The sequence below is a fragment of the Mustela nivalis genome, assembly GCF_964662115.1.
Source record: "Mustela nivalis genome assembly, chromosome: 8".
Taxonomy (NCBI): Eukaryota; Metazoa; Chordata; class Mammalia; order Carnivora; family Mustelidae; genus Mustela; species Mustela nivalis.
This window is the reverse complement of record NC_139027.1, coordinates 13984401-14001584: the sequence shown is the minus strand read 5'-3', so window position 1 is coordinate 14001584 and position 17184 is coordinate 13984401. Positions and strand designations below refer to the sequence as shown.

Sequence of the window (17184 nt, the reverse complement as noted above, 5' to 3'; positions counted from 1 at the left end):
ACTTACTAGAAGCTTCTGACACTTGACTCTGCATGGTTCATGAGACGATAGCTGGGCCCTGATTGTTGGGAACTAAGGTGTTGAATATGGAGGTGGATGAGAGCGGGGAGAGGTCTCTCCAGTGGAGGAGGGATGAACGGGCCATGACCTGCTTGCCAGGTGGGTTGCATAGACATTGCCATCTCCCGAGGACCGCAGGGCTGTATTTTGTTCATCCACTATTCCCCAGCATCTGGTTTGGGGCCTGACATAGAAAAGGTGCTCCCTCAGTTAAGTGGGCATTCTACCTGTAGAATGAATGAAGGAGAAAACAGGTGGGTAGACTGGTCCTTGACTCTGTCATTATTATAGGGAGTGACTGAAAAAAAATCACCAGGGAGACCTAGTCAGAAATGAGAAAACAGAGCACAGACTGAGTATGTAGCCAGTGTAGGGTGTGGTGGGCACACCAATCGGGGCCCACCTCGCCCTCAGGGAGATCCCTGGGCAGCTGGAGAGACGAGTTACCTGGTAAGCAGGGAGTATGGTTTAAAAATAGATGTGTTTTTACATCCCCAGTAATGAGACAAATAGATATCATATGCTTCCTGATCTGATGCACCAAGAAGGACACATCATCACTTCTCTGGTATGCTGGCCAAAAAATGCATAACCTGAATCTAATCGGGGGAGAACACCAGAAAAGCCCAAATTCAGTTACCTTAAAAAATGTCAGGCAATATGTGATCCTGGATGGGACCTGGGAGGGGGGAACCAAACCACCCCACAAACTCTTGCTATTAAGAATACTACTGAGCTAATACTACTTAGCTAATTATAGCTAAATGTGAATATGGTCTGTAGATTAGGTAATAACACCGAACCAGTGATAATTTCTGATTGTAGTAATTGTATTGTGGTTGTATCAGGGAATGTCCTTGTGTGTAGGAAATGTATAGAGGTATTTAGACCTTAAGGGGCCTCATGTCTGTAACTTAACTTTCTAAGGGTCTAGAAAAATCTAAATATGTATATGTATTTTGAGGGGAGGGAGAATGATGAAGCAAATATGCTAAGCTATCAACATTTGGGGAATCTAGGTGAAAAATATTGGAATTTTTTTGTGCTATTCTTGCAACTTTTCCATTAGTCCGAGGTTGTTTCAAGACAGAGTTTAAAAATGCATGCCTATGTGTCTATATTCCCACATGTATAGGAAGCCGTATGGCACAGTGATTAGGGAATGCAGGCTTGGAGCCTGGTTTCCTGGGTCCAAAGCTGGCCACAGTGTTTGTGAACTATAATCAGTCTGAGTCTGAATAACACAAGACATTACTGGTGAATGCATTGGTTGATTGTGAGAATTAAATGAATGAAAACCTGTGTCAAGCTTGGAATAGTGCAAGCACATGCAAGTGTGCAAGAAGTATCATGTCTTATAATATAAGATAGAACTGTCCATAATTACTAATAATTATTTGGTTCTAGGGCATGCAGTATATATATATTTGTTGACCTATTGATCATAGGAACATAACACCTTGGAGTTTATGAATAATTTCCATATTTAATTTTTACAACTATCCCATTAAGCATAACAGTAAGAAATGCTGCCCCCATTGTATTGATCTGCAAACTGAGGCCAAAAAAAGGTCGGAAACTTATCCTAAGTCCCCAATAACTGATCACTGGCATGGCTGGAGCTGATCCCAGCCGTCCTGACAACTAATCCTGGAGGAGAGTCTCTTCTGCAGGTGACCCCAATATCATACTAGCTGTCACTGCCTTTTCTACTCTGGGAGTGAGGAATTTCCAGAAACAAAGTGCCTTCAAGGGACCTTCTGTCATCTGTGCATTGTCAGCTGTTGTCATATGCGTGTGTGTGTGTGTGTGTTTGAGAGAGCATGGATCCTCCCAGTGATCATGGACTGGCTCCTTGAGCCAGACTCCAAAATAGACATGGCAGTTGCTAATTCCGAGGCTGAAAAGCCTCCTTCTAGCTGCCGTCCGAGAGACCTCGGTATATGATGTTGGAGGGAATCTCTATCCAAATGTCACGTGTTCTGCCATGTCCCAGCGTGTGACTGTGTGAGGTATAGCCAGCACCCGGGCATTCTGGAGCCTTAAAGTCCATTTGGAAGGAGACTTAAAGTCCCCTGGAACTCACTCATTATCTGTCTCCTAAGCAAGCAAGCAAACAAACAAAGAAAACTCAACTAAAAACTGAAATCAAAAGCGATGGAGGAGTTTTCTCAGAAACAGCCCTCCTCTGCACTTCCGAGAACCTTGGAACCAGATTCCTGCCTCTGTGGGTCTTACGATCTTCAGTGGGGCCCGGACAGATGCTATTACTATAAACCAATCTCCGGCAGCCTTGTGTGGAAAGGTTTGTCAGGGATAGCAGTAACTTCCCTGCCTTTGCTCACTCTTTATGATTTGCACAGCTTTGTATTAGATATTTCTGTGGATTCTTGCAACAAGCACTTCCTAGCAAGTGGATGATAATACCAGCGTCTCACAGGGCCTAGAGAAACAAGCCACGGGCCAGAACCCTGGTACTGATCCAAGGCTACTTACTTATACTGGTTCTCCTTACCTTCCTGTTTTGGAAGTTATTTTATTGACATTGCTCCTTTTTTTTTTTTTTAAAGATTTTTTTATTTGAGGGGGGTGCAGAGGAAAACAGAGAATCCTCAAGCAGACTGTCCACTGAGCATGGGGTATGATGCAGGGCTTGATCCCATGACCCTGAGATGACTATCTGAGTCAAAACCACGAATCAGACATTCAGCGGTTCAACCAGCTGAGCCACTCAGGTGTCCTGATATTGCTACTTATTAATGATCCAACTGTTTACTTACCGCTGCTCATTCGTTGCAGCCTGCTTCATCCAGCCATCCTTTAAAGCATTTCTGGGTTTTCTCACCACCTGTGTGTCTGGAAGTGCCTCAGGGGACATGGAACCCCTCTACTCAGTTGTTTGAAAAGAAGGAAAAGTGGGGGGTAACTATTGCCAACATGACCTGGAAATGCGTAATAGGGCCTGGGAGAGAGAACGCTGAGTGTCAGCTCTTGTTGAAATTCCTGCGTTTGAGTCTTCTCCATATGCATGTTGAAGTAAGAGCTGAAAATGTATCCAACTGTTCAGTTACCGTCAACATCACCGAGGGGCTGGGTGCTACGGTTTCCCTCCTGGCTCCTCCGGGAGGCGAGGCTCCAGGTTTTAAGCCAATCAGTATTAGGATGGAAGTTAAAGACTCTAGTTCTAGGCCTTGCTTCACCATGACCTTTCAGATCTGTGAATTGCAATGGAGTTCATGTATTTGCACTTGTTATTTGTTATTATTTTGTATTGTTATATTTGTTTTTATTTTATATTGTTATTACTTATTATTCTTGTTATTTTCACTTCCTACCCTATTACAACGAGAAAATAAAGTGTGTTCTGAAGACTTCTGTGGATTGCAGCGTTCCTCAAACACAAGATGGTTTTATGGTAATGGTAATGCCAAAGATAATAGAAACTACTTCTGGAGAACTGCTACCTCTGTCATGCTTCCTAAGCCCTCATACGTGAGGAGTGTAAGTTCAGTGAGTAGAATAGTAAATAGCCTCTGTTTAAGTATGTGAATGAATGAATTGAAAGAAGTTGTAAATTACCATTGCACAGTGTTTCTATTGAATCACAAAGATTACTCCCATAAACATTTTATTAGCAGAGACTAAAATGACATGTCTTTATGTTCTTATAGCTAATGTACAGAAAGCCTTCTGCTCCTACTTATCCTTTAAGACTCGGCTCAACAGTCATCTCCTCCAGGAAGCCTTCTTAGACTCACTGATCCTCCTCCACCAGGTGGAATAAAGTGGCCATTCTCTGCTGTTCTAACACCTGGGCCCATTTCTCCCACATGTATCATGCTGTAATTACCTGTGCTCTCGCCCTCTGGATTCGCTTATTCATCTTTGCATCCTGAATGTCCAGTGCAATTGCTGGCATGTTATTTTTGCTTTCGGAAATGTTTTCTGAATGAATGGCCAAACGTTTACCAGTTCTAACAAGGCTTGGCTTGTAAACACAATAGGGATTGAGGTCAGGGAAATGTGGTTCACTTTTTGCCATAAAGTGCTTACATATTGCATGCGAGAACCCAGTGCCTCATGATTTTTTAACCTTTTATGTGATTATCCCCACAAAATCCCCTTGGGCTAGAAAAGTCTGTAATGACCTTGGTAGTTTCAAACAGCTTAATATTTTCTTTACATCAAGCTTAGCCTCTTCTCATTATAAAAGAGATGACTGAGTTCATGTAAGGCAGAAAGAATCAGAAGATGTCTCTTCTTCCCCAGAAAGTCTTCAGAACTCCTGCCTGGCCTGCAGGGGTTCCCACCAGTGTACACAGCACGAGGAATCGGTACAATATGGACATATTTGTACATTTTTAAAAAGATTAAATGTGATATAGTTCTGGAACTGTGCATGGGATACTGAGGCCCTGGATTTTATGCTTTCCCTTGCTACAAGGGATGGAAAGAATATTGGTTCTCCTTAAAATGATTTATTTAAATGGGGAGACTAGAATTCTACTTAAAACCCAGTGTCTGAATGCACCTGTTTAAGTCAGCTTCTTGTTCTCCCAGGTATTTAGGCATTGAATTTTCCCCATTAGGGAAGTGATTGACACCGTGGTCCTTACAATAACACATGATTATAACTCTGCAAATGGCAATTACATTCAATGGAAACCAGATGTTGCATGGAATTTGACTCTGTTGGTTTCTTGGTGAAGTAGATGAATTTGTAAAGTAGAAAACCACAATCATTACTCAGATGGACTATACATGAATTAATGACATAATATCTAAATCATATATGGTTGAAAATAATGATTAACTTAAACTATCAAGATAAGCTAATGAAAAACAGACTCTTAAAAAATTAAAGCTATGTTTTCTTCAATACATATTTTATCAGCATGCTAATAACAAAACCAGACTTGTTTGCATGTCTCTTCAGCCCCAAGGAAGAAGAAAATATTTAAAAAGAAGAGCTTCTCAGTAGTTAACAGTAAGGAAAAAGTGAACGATCATGAGACTTTTCCTTGGCTGGCGAATTTTTAGAGTGTCTGAAAGCAATCTTTAAAAAATGTATTGTCGTTAAAGATAGCTAGCAATGTTTTATGCTGAATCACACAGAGACAGTATATTCCAAAGGACACACTTGGTGTGCAAAGCATGACCTCTCAAGCAAAACTTCTTTACTTGTCCCATCTCTCTGCAGTGCCTGTGTGCAAATGTGTGTGCACACACACGTGCGCGCGTACACCCACCCCCCACCCTCCCTGCCCGCGACAGTGATGCCTCAAACTAGGAAGGCAAATCAGCATCATCTTCAAGCCTGCAGTGTCCCTTGAAAAGCTCGCCCTTCAGTTAGCAACCTCCTAAGTGGTTAAGTTTGCAAACCTTGGCCCATCATTTCCACTGTCCTGAATGCTCAATGACATCATCACTGTAAAATTAGGAGCTCTCTTTCTTTTCCTGCAGATGTGAAAGTTTGACATTGCATTCCATGGTCCCGTGCCACATTTCATCAGCGTTTTTCCTTTGCTTTCTCCAAAGGCTGTGGCCGCATGTGGCGTGTAGATTGCCAGTGCTGTTTGGGATCTCATATCAAATGCTGCTACCTAATCCCAGGCGGCCTTCCCCAAGCCCACACCTGCAGCTCATTGAATCCTCCTGGAGTACAAAGGGCTGATTTACAGCACGAAGGAGCCAGGCCTTCCTTGCAGCTGGGGCTTCAGCAGGAAAAGGAAGTTGTTCATCATCTTGTGTGCATTTCATTAACAATAGTGTACCCGATATGTAGCTTATAGAATAATTTCAAATCACTGACAGAGAGCATTATGGCATTTGGCACTACTAGGAAAAATACTTCGGGATGGGCAAATTACACCTGAGCGTGAGGTTTCTATGCGACCCTCTGGAACTGTGCACGCTGATTTATACCAGGTGGGTTGACCTTGCGATATTTTCTGATTCGTTGGGCATTTTCCCATTTCTCATTTCTTTTCCTTTGTCTTTGAAGCAGCCCTGGGGTAGACTTGGGATATCTTTAGCTTTCTGTGCTTTTCATGTATTAGCAGCCAAGAGCTTAGGGCGACCTGGGCTAAGCATGGTGTCTTGAAACCAAGAGCCTGCAGAAATGTCTGTCCCTGGCACCCCGCGAGTGCCATTTGTGACAGCGTGCCTCTTTCTCTGTTGAGTCTCAATGGTCAAAGAAATAAAGGAGTCCCAGTGAGATCCTGAGATCTCAGGGTCCTGACTCACCAGGAGTCTGGGGAATTAAAAAAAAAAAAAAAAAAAAAAAAAAGGAAGGTGCTCATACTTCCTTCTGCCTTGCTGGGCGGCCAGGCGTCCATTTCCATTTTACTTTTGACTTAATTTTCCCCCAAAAGAGGCCTGGTGGTGGCAGTGCCGTGAAGGTGATGATGATGAGTTCAGATGAAGGAGCCCGAGAAGTGAGAGGCAGGAGGAAGCCGTTGTCCCCCTGCTAAGCTTCCCACAGCCCTCCGGTGGCCTGCTGGGCCCACCTCCTCTGAGGCCAGCACAGCCTCTGGGACTGACCTCACCTATGTACCAGGAAGGCTCTGCCTTCCCAGATCTTTCCTGGGAGCATCTTACAGATTCTAGTTGGAGAATTTTTTCTGAGGAAGTAGAATGCCTTAGAACCTCAAAACAAAAAGGCCTCAGGAACTCTGGCCCTTCCTGGGTTTGGGGCCAAGCCCCGCATAGGGAGGCCAGCAGCAGTGCGAAGACCGAAAATGCCAGAGATTCTGACTCGTTTATCGTGGACGTTTTAGTGCAACTCTTTTTTTTTTTTTTTTTTAAATAAAGAGGGACAAAATCAATAAAAATCGCCATTCTCAAGGGGAAGGGAGCAGGGGAGGAAAAGCAAATTTCTTTTCACTTTGTAATGGTAAACAAAGTCGGCTCAGAGCAGTATCTGATGTGGCTGCATGAAGCCTGGTTTCCAGTTTCTCTTGATGTGTCAAATGTATCCCTTATGTGAATCATGGTTTAAAAATATTTCTACTCAGTGGGTTCGGGAAATCAATAAGCTTTTATGATTCTTTCCTTGCTTCACATAATTTCTGATTTCAAAAGAGACTCTGGGTATTCCTTTAAGATGTTTATATATTATGCATTTTAAAAATGAACAATTCTTCCAAGGGCTTCCCAAGCATTGTTGTTGGATTGTTTTTTTTTTTTTCTTCTTTCCCAAGCTTGCCTCTCTTTTTCTTTCTTTCTTTCTTTCTTTCTTTCCTTCCTTCCTTCCTTCCTTCCTGCCATTTTTCCTTCCTTCCTTCTCTCTCTCTCTTTTTCTTTCACATTAAGCTAATGATTATGGGGCTTACACATAAATTGAAGCCGGATTTATAAAATGCGATATAAAAATCCTCGGGAAGGAAGATAAATATAACAAGCTATGAAACTACGTTAGCCTCTTCCAGTGTTGGAATGACTACAGACGAGGAAATTAATGACCAGGATGTGTGATGTTGCCCAGGTTAGGAGCTCTGGCTCCCAGGCAGGCGGCCTTAAGACGAGCTGTGCTGCGTTCCTTGATTTCTCTGAAATACAAATCTAATTGCAGATTGGAACCTATCCATTCGCTTAGTCTGTAAAAATAATTTTCCCTGAATATTTACCCAAAGCGCATTATTGCTTATACAGTTGTGAAAAGCATTTAGCACTTTATAATCCCATATTTGCTCCTATGTGGGCCTGGGAGTGTACTCTCCTTACAAAATTTACAAATGCCTAGAAGGCTAACAATTTTTACAAAGTGTTCCTCATGGAAAACATCTGGAAGTTTTCCAGAATGGCATTCCAGATGTTATAGTTTTAGCAGTCACAAAAGTGCACTGCACATGCTGGGTGAGTGTGTGCATGTGTGCGTGTGTGTGTGCGTGTGTGTGTGTGTTTCCTGATTCTACAGAGCACGTTACACATACCCAGCTCTCTTTGCTCTACCTCTGGAACATTTTAGGTTAGAATTATTTAATATTTCACTTCTGGACAACTCTGCTTTCAGGGCAATTACACATCCGTAAGGAGGGGAGCACGGTGTAGACTACTGTAACCAAATACGCACTGGGAGAAGGGATTTTTAATTGGTATTTTTAAATTGATTTTTTTTTTTTTCTCAGAAAGAAGAATAAACACTAGGGGAGTGAGGCCTGGATGAATTGGCTGTATTGGGAGAGGGCCGCCCTTCTTCCCTTTCCCAGATTGCACTCCGCAGAGAGGAGAGTGCCTCTCTCCCCCGCCCTACCCCGCTGCAGCTCTGGGCTCTGGGCTCTGGGCAGAGAGCAAGGGGTGGGAGATGAGAGGCGTGAGATAAGATGTTTTCCTTTCGAACTGCTCAGTGCTGCTCAGCTTCGGAGACATTTAGGGAAGTGTGAGGTCCAAGACAGTGCTCTGTGCTCCTTGATCTTCTCTTCCCCTTGTCCCCCTTCCTGCTCATCTTCTAGATTTGAGCCCTTTCTTTAGGAGCCAGTCCCAGGGAAATTGGTGGCTCAAAGACATTCAGCCAAGAGAATGGCCTGTTCTTAGAACCAGCCCCCTGTGAGTCCTGCCTGATGGCAGGTCTTCTTCTTAAGACCAGGGCAGAGATGGCGACAGGGAGGAGGGGGAGAAGGAAGTCTGGTCATGGGCTAGGATGGAAATAAGCCATGATTCAGGGAGCCGTAGATGTGTACAATGAATTACTTCCATCACACGGGAAGAGGGATGAATGGGGATCCACCTCCTTAACAAACCAACCATGCATGATGAGGACCTCCTCTGAACGAAAATATTTGTTGCACAAGGGATGGAGCCAATCTTGTTTCTTATTACTAGTTGCTTTGGGGGAGGAGAGAGAGCACATTGGCAAGGAAAAGCCCAAGCCAGGGATGGGTAGTGGGGTGGTGGAACGAATGTGGGTAAAGGTGATGGGTCTGCAGTGGCTGAAGCAGCAGAGAGGTGGCGACAGAGGAAGGTAGGGTGCAAAAGACCCGTATGAGGGGACGTAGAGCAGAAACGCCTCACCTCCAGCCTGGGGTTACCTGCACATGGCAGACAGTCATCAGGAGGCTGGTATGCAAGTAACAAAGGCCATCTTGTTCTCCCCTCTTTACTGCTTGGATAGATGTTAACTCCAGGAAATTCCTGAAGCGTTTTTGCTTAGCCTTGGGAAAGCCCAGACTTAAGACCCCTTCAAATGAAGAGGACCTATTGCCCCAAAAGAACCTGGGCTCCCTGGCATGTGTCCAGACAATGTGTGGGACTTGACCCACGATCAGCCCTCAGACTCTGGTTCCCATAGTTAGCTGGGCTTGCCATTGGCTCGGAAAGAAGCTGATCTTCCTGGACTGTCCTGGTTCCTGTGTCCTGGGCAAACCAGGACAGGCGGGTATCCTAGTTGAAGCTCATCCTTGCCCTTTTATCTTTCCACATTAGAAAGGTGATGGGAACCTTCCCTCCCTCTCCCAAGGTTATCCCAAAGATGACGTCTTTGGAGCTGGGTTCTGGGTGGCACCTGGAAGTCCGGCCACACTACAGTCAGATCAAAAAATTGACTCTTACTTTGGTGGGGGGTGCATGTTCCTCCTGAGGGTCCCCAGGAAATATGAACATCTTAGCCCCCAAAGCCTGATCCTTCTCTTTGCCTACATAGCCTGTTCCCCAGAATGCCCAGGGGGTTACCAGGTGAAGACCTGCCCTAGAAAACCAAGAGGGCAGTGTGGCCCAATAGAAAGAACACAGAACCAAGACTGAGGTTGTATCTAGCTCTGGATTCTTGGTCAACTATAGTTTCACCTGTGGGAGCTATCTAATGTCTCAGTTTCTTCATCTGTAAAATAGGGATAGTAATTCTTACCTCTTAGAATGAGTTTCTGTAAAAGCTTAGTGCTGTATTTAACATATGTTATTTAAAAAAAAAAAAGATTGTTTCTTCTCTGCCTCAGGGACATCGAGAGTCATCACCTAAAGTGAAATAAATGTCACTATAAGTCAGTATAAGGAAAGACGTGGTCTATGATGGTGACCCTCATGGCATTTCTCATGGTTTCTCCTTCTTTCTCCCTATGTCTCTACCTCTCTGCTCTCCTGAGTCACTTGCTACTTCTCTGACTGTCCTCAGTCTCCTCCCAGGGCTGTGCCCCTTCTTGCCCTCTTCCTGTTCGTGACATTTGGCTTTCTGTATGCAGTCCTCCCCCCCACTTCCAGAGCCAATATCATTCTCTTGTGGCATCAATGGGGCTACCAAGTTCCCATGCCCAGTGTCCACTCCATTTCTATTCATGATTACTGCATTGGATCACATATATTTAACTTAATAATATCACAAACGTTGAATCTTTAGAATATTTGTCTTCTGTTGCTCTCTCTGTCTCACACATGTATACATACACACACATTTTTCAAAACCAAATCAGTTGCCATAGCCTCTCTCCTGGTCTGTTTAAATAAAATCCTGTAACAGCAGATTTTCTTACCTCTAATTCCATACCTCTCCAATTTACCCATACCCTTTAGTAATATCAGTGTTATCTTTTTAAAACTCACATTGGGCTATGATACTCCCTAACTCAAGCCTTCGCTATGTCCCCATTGCTTTCAAGGGAAGCCCAAATTGCTTAGCCTAGCACTTAAGATCCTTGGCATTTGGGTCTTAATCTCTTCAATGTCACGTCTCATCATCCCTCCTTCTTTTTCCTCTTCATTTTTTGGTGCTTTCTAATGACACTGTGTGTCTCTAGTCCTGTGTCTTTACCTTCAACTAGCTCTTCATGACTTCAACACCCAGCTTGACTGTATCTCCATTACTTAGGCAAAACAAAAGCTATGGCCTTGTGTGTACTTGTGTGTTGTAGCATGTAACCCCTTGTGATGTTACTTCTCATCTGCAACTCTGTGCACTACCATGTGTGGACTATCTTTGGGTAAGGAATGGCCAGTTGAATAATCGAACAGCACCCCAGGGACAGATGGCCAAACACTCATGAACACACTGGTCACAAAGACCAGGTGCCATGAATTGTATCACTAAGGGCTTATGGGAGCTGATCACAGGAAAACTGGAGTGGATAATCCCAGGTCCTCCTTTAAGGGTTTGAGGTCTGACTCAGGTGCTGTCTCAAAAGAAGTTCTGGGGGATCAGAAGTTCTCCCCACCTTCCTGAGTGAGCTCTAGAGTGAAGTTTTCATGTACAGAATCCTGTCTTCTTGATAATTTAGAAGCTCTTTCATTATAGGTAGTTAGTCAACAGTAAATATAAACTGGGAAAGTTGAATAGTGTATAAACATGTTGATGTTGCCTTGATATTGATACTGATACAACCTTGAAGGAAGGTTTGGGGAATTATACCTACATGTCTTTTGTGTCCATTTAGCAGTTTTGAGAATTTTAATGACAAAATTCAGTTCTATTCCTATACTTTTTGTCCTGAATTAAAATATTTGGAGTGCTAATGTGACAGGCAAACACATCTCTGAGGTAGAGATGAAGGTGTGGCTAATACACAGAATCAGAGATGGAAACCAGTGGTTTGACATGACCCCTTTAGGGGATAGGTGATGGGAGGAGGGTATGATGGAACTTCAAAGGGGGTTCCTTACTTTAAATTTGGTTCACCTAGTCATGGCAGGAAACCCGCACTGGGTACTGAGCAGCTGGAGCTTGTGTGTGGAGTCCCGTGGCATCTCTACCCAATGCTGAGCAATGAAAAGCTCAACTCCTCCAGTGAGTCAACACTTGAGGGCACTTAACCAACAGGTGAATTCTGAAATTGACTGGGGGTGATAATTCTGCCACATCTGGAGCATAGCCCAGACCTAACAACATCAGACTATAGTTCACTCTGAGACCATATCCATATACTGGATGGCAGTCTGAGATGCCCGCTAAAGTCAAAGTACCCAATAGTAAATTATTGACCTCCAAGTTTAAGGATGAGTAAGCATTTCCAGATTATACTGCTTATGGAAAAAAGAGTCATGGTCATCAAAGATGGGACCTTATAAATTTATGGGAAACAACTTGGAGATATTCTAGTAGTTCACTTTCACTTATTCTATTCTCTGGGGATAGATATATAGATATAGGTACAGATGCAGATCAAGATAAAAGCTGATATGTGTGTGTGTGTGTGTGTGTGTGTGTGTGTATTTCATATATGTTGATGGTCTTTTATTTTAAAGCTGAGATATTAATTTCCAAAATCAAGTCTATTGTCTTAGAATATTTTTATTATTTCTTTCTTTTTCAAGATGTTGGTGTTCTGTGTGGCTTATATTTGGACCAATTTTCTATTATTTTACATTCTTCTTGAACTGTTTGTCAATTTCCATATCTCAGGCATGTATATGTACCCATCACCTTCTAAGTGTAGGGCACGGAACAAGGGGTGTACTACAAAGGTTGTAGCCCCTACAGGCTTACTCACAGTGTAGGCAATGCAGTGCACATCTAGGGCTCAGCTGAGATGTTTGCGCTCCCTGAGCTTTAGGCTTGACATAGACCCCCACTCCCATTTTGGAAATTCTAGCTTATGAAAATCCTATAACTTTCTAACTTTTCTGTGAAGTCCCAGGGGTTTCCCCCTGCCTCTTTCTTTCTTTTTAAAAAAATTCATAGCCTATTCCACTTTCTAGAATTCTGCTTCCTTGTATGAAAACTTAGGCCTGCATTTTTCAATAAGCCACTAAGGTGATTTGTATGCCAGTGTCTGTGGACCACACCTTTGCAAACATTGACGTCAGGCAACTGAATTTGCCTCGTGTCTTGCTCCAAATGTGCAGGTCGAAAGATGTTCAGCAGAGCTGAAGAAACCTCCTTTAAGTACAACTTCCCTTCTGCAAGACTCAGCTTTTTGTTATATTTATAAGACAAAGAAGTGTGTAAATACTACCAAAGGAGTGTTACAGACAAGTCCACATCACAGGAGTTTAGAGGATGAAGAAGCTGCTGTGTTTCTGAAGTGCATGGAAAGCATCTGAGCTTCCTGAGAGGTGGTGAAACTGACCTCCGAGGAACACAGAGAATCTGTCGAGAAGGAGGAAAAGGTCTGGGCAGCTCCAGGGTGAACAATTTGAGCACGAGCTTGGAAGGTGGACACGGGGGCAGCAGCAAGAGGATGTGATGGAGGATCCGAAGGACATGAGCCCGGCTGGAGAGGAGAGCTCTGGGTACCCGGCTAGCAGCGGGACTTGGAGGGGAAACGATCACCTTCCCATCACTACTGGTAAATTCATAAAACATATTTTCTTTCTGAATGAGCACCTCCCGCATTTCTGGACACACCAGGAATTTATATAACGACTCCTCAGGGAGAGTGCTTTCCTGCTTAGTTGATCCTCGGTGCCTGATGTTCTGCAAGGAAATCAGTAATACCTATTGACTGACAGGTTCTGTCCGGTTCCCCCAGGTCCTCTTTTAAGGCTTCTGAAAAGACCGGCTTTCTTCTCTCTCTGACCTCGCTGCTCCCTCACCTCCACCTGCCGACTCCCAGGCCTTCTGAGGCAGTGACTTCCCCGTCTTGCCTTCCTCTAGTTTTGTTCCATGCGAGACTTGATTAGGGGTAAGCCCCGGAGCAGCCCCCTCGGGCAGCTGTCTTTCTTCCCACTCTCCCCTGAACTGGGGCATCTGGTTCTCATTCTCTTCTCCATGCAGTGGCCTTCACTTTCACCTTTTGCTCTGTTTACATATATATTACACAGGCCGTTGGAAACGCCGAGCTCCTAACCAGTCTTGTCCCCTAGAATCTGAAGAGAGCTGCTGGGCAGGTTGAGAAGAGCTTGGGTATGAATGAAACCCCAACCAGAGCAAAATTTCTGCAGCCAGGGAGATCTCCCAAGACATGCCTAACCTGGATCTGCGGACAATCTTTGGGGTGTCTGTTGACCTCTGCAAAGCGATTCAGATTTGTGTACGGACCTGTACGTTTGGGGAGGGGGACATAATCTCAAGCTTTTAGGAGGTTCTTAAAGGGATCTGGGACTCAAAAATTCCACCATCACAAGATCTTTCTGTGTGGTTGTCTGTAGCAATCCTGTTGGTACTAGGAGGGAACCAGAGCTTCAGAGAGGCTGGTGTATTTGCAGAGTCACTGCGTAGTGTGTGTAGGAGGCAAACCACGAGTGCCGGCTAGGAACCACCTCGGCATCCCGCTCCTCTGGTACAGGAGACCAGTCTACGCGTCTCTGAGAACCACTTGTCACCTGTTGGGCTGCTCTGGGGGGCAGAGGAGGCTGGGCGTAGGTCGTGTGGCTTCTGTTAGTGCCTGGAGCAGTGAGGATCACCTCAAGCAGCCCCTCCTCTCCCTGGCTGAGATAAGAAGCCCCTGGGTAGTGTGTGACATGTCCCAGTACCCCAGCCAGTGAGCTCATTAGACCCTCTAGATGTGGGAGTCAGCATAGTAACGCGTAGACTCCTCAGGGCTGACTGGTTCCAGGGCAGTTGGGTTGGACAGCTATGAACTGGCAGCACCTGAGACGGGGAAGGGACACTGGAGGACACCTGCTGCTGCTGGCCTGGCATAGCCAGGAAGGAGCCAGCGCCTCAGCCCCTTAAGGTTTCCCATCCACTGGGCCCGATCAGCTCAGAAGCTCCTTTCCTCTTCTCTGCTCACCAGAAGTTGCTCATTTTTCCAAGAACCCTTCCTGGGAGGCCACCAGTCAGAAAGGCGCCATCCCTTGCCCGCCCCCTGTCCCCCTGCCCCCCCCCCCCCGCCCACCAGCAAGCACGGCTTGTTCTCTCTCCTGGCTCTGTGCTTCCTGTCCCTGTCGCACCCTGGGGTTTGTCTCCAGGCTCCCCTCTAGGCCGTCTTTGCCTCCTCCCTCCTGCTGCCCTCCACCCCCGGGGCCTGCCACGCAGCTGTCTGCGAATGTTTCTGCAAGCGACGGATCCACATGTGACCTGGAGGAGATCCCGTGCTTCTCAGTCTTCCGCTCACCCGCTTTCCACAGTGTCCCATAGAAGTCATGACAAACAGGCTCCAAAATTAATTTCTGGTGCAGTCACTGGTCCAGCCTGTTTTCTGGGCTTCTTTTAGATCTCCCAATGCAGTAGAAATGGAAAGGGGAGGAATAATAGTAACTCAATTCTAACTTCAATCTACACACTACTATTTATCAACTTCTGATTAAAGAGCATTGAATCGAGCTCGTTCGCTTTGGAGAGCTCGATAATTGTTGGCACGGAAGTTTCTGATCAAAATGTCCCTCTCCAAACTGCTAGTTTTGGCTGTGTCACCCTCCACTGTACGAGGATGTCTGCTACCTGGCCTGGCCAGGACACAGCTCAGAGCTGGCCTCTCTAGCATCACTGGTGACCCCTACCACACCTTGGGCATCTCTAATATCGTAATGTTTTTTCTCATGGGTTTCTAGCAGCCAATCCCACTCTTGCCTTTCAGTGTCCCAGGGTTTGTCTTCAGGGTTCCTAAGAGATTATATTGAGAGTCTCCAAATGCACTTCTTTGTAATTCACGCAAGCAAACAACATTTGGGGACAGGAGGAGGGTGACAAGAAGAAGGTGATCTTCTCGTGGAAGGAGATGGAAGTGCACAGGATTCTGGACCTAGAGGCCCAGTGACGCCCAGAGATGTGGCTCCTCTCTGAGGTGGCTCTTCCCTTGCCTCTGTGAATTTAGCTTCCCTGTATGGTGACTGTCATGATGGCGAAGAATAATGGTTGCAGGGGGTTAGTGAACTTGGCCTTAGAAGAAAAGAAACTTTCACAGGGTCAGCAAGAGAGGGGCCGGGCCAGTGCTCGGATGCTAATTCTGGTGGGATACAGGAGAAGTAGACAGGACCTGGCTCCTCCTGGTTCCTAGGGTAAGGGCCATGTTCATGGGGCAACTACCCACGTGTGTGACTGGCTGAGGGGGCCATATCACCAGCTCAATTTAACTTTCATGGAGCTGCTATGAATTAAAGCCGAACATTCTTCTGAATTTGTCCCATACACAGCCATCTGAGTTAACCATGTTTTCTTTGACATGAAATAATATTCAGATCTGGAGTACTTCCAATAACTATAAGCAGCCTTTTTCATGCAAGTCTTAGTCTCACTTAATAACGCCAGCAATATCAGGAATAATATTTATTGAAAATCAACTGTGCACTCCCATGCTAGGTGCGTCGCATACTTCCTTCTGTTTAGCTTTGCAATGGACCCTGCGAGACAGCTGCTTTCCCTATTTCATGCATAAGGAGGTTGAGGTTCAAAATAACTTGCCCAAGAGCATGTGCTCTTTTTTCTAATTTTTTTTATTGGCATAAAATTGACACATAGCATTATATTAGTTTCAGGTCCACACCAATTTGGTATTTGTATATATTGTGAAACAGGCCCCACAGTAAATCTAGAGTTCACATCAATCAGCACACATAGTTAGAACATTTTCTTTCTTGCGATGAGAACTTTCAAGATCTACTTTCTTAGAAACTTTTAGATGTATAATAGAATTGTTGAGTGTGTGTTCTTGATCATCTACTTAAACCATCTACTCCACTGTCTGGGATACAGCCTTGAGGCCTGGGGAATTTCAGGGAGTTTGCTATTGAAAGCTGGTGTGGCCCCTCCTGGGTTCAGAGTAAGTGCATTGCTGAGAGGTACTTACCTTCCTGGGGACTATACCGAGTTTAGCCTTGATTTTTCCCTCTGTCTGCAGCAAGCAGGCACCAAAATAGCTTTTTAATTTTTATTTTATTTTAAAATATTTTTCTCAAGACATTTATAGAGTATTTCTAGCAGAGTCTCCTGGGCAAGAGGTTAAGGTGTTTGAGCCCCTGTTTTCCACCAAGTTGACCAATGAAACATACACAGTTAGAAAAACCTGTATATGCACGAGAAACCAGGGGTCCATGCTGCAATAGCAAAGAATATCTGAAATAGAGATGATAAGGTTTGGACTGAAAAAAGGCTACCTGGAGATCCCTGTGCCAGAGAGAGTAGAGTCTAGGAACTCACTCTGAGGTGACATGGACAGGATCTCAGTGATAATACTGATGTAGAAAGATGAGAGTCCTGGTGTAAATTGGGTTGTGGGGCTTTCATTGGCATAGTATTCAAACTGTTCTTCTGTGAAAATGTAGGCTTGGTTCCCCCAAATTCACAGTGGGAATTTTCATTGTTGGCATTTTCTTTTTTGT

General features: G+C 44.7%; 1 protein-coding gene across 2 annotated transcripts in view; it reads left to right on the top strand.

The window, feature by feature from the left end:
- The window catches only part of OSR1 (odd-skipped related transcription factor 1), a 228166-nt gene that overhangs the window by 34332 nt on the left and 176650 nt on the right, over positions 1-17184 (top strand). Inside the window, exon 1 of one of the 2 annotated variants that reach the window (XM_082744179.1) lies at positions 12842-13271. The exons of the other annotated variant lie outside the window; for it this stretch is intronic. The gene's annotated coding sequence lies outside the window, so the exon portion shown is untranslated. Of the gene's footprint in view, positions 1-12841; positions 13272-17184 lie in introns of those variants that run through there. 2 annotated transcript variants of the gene reach the window in all.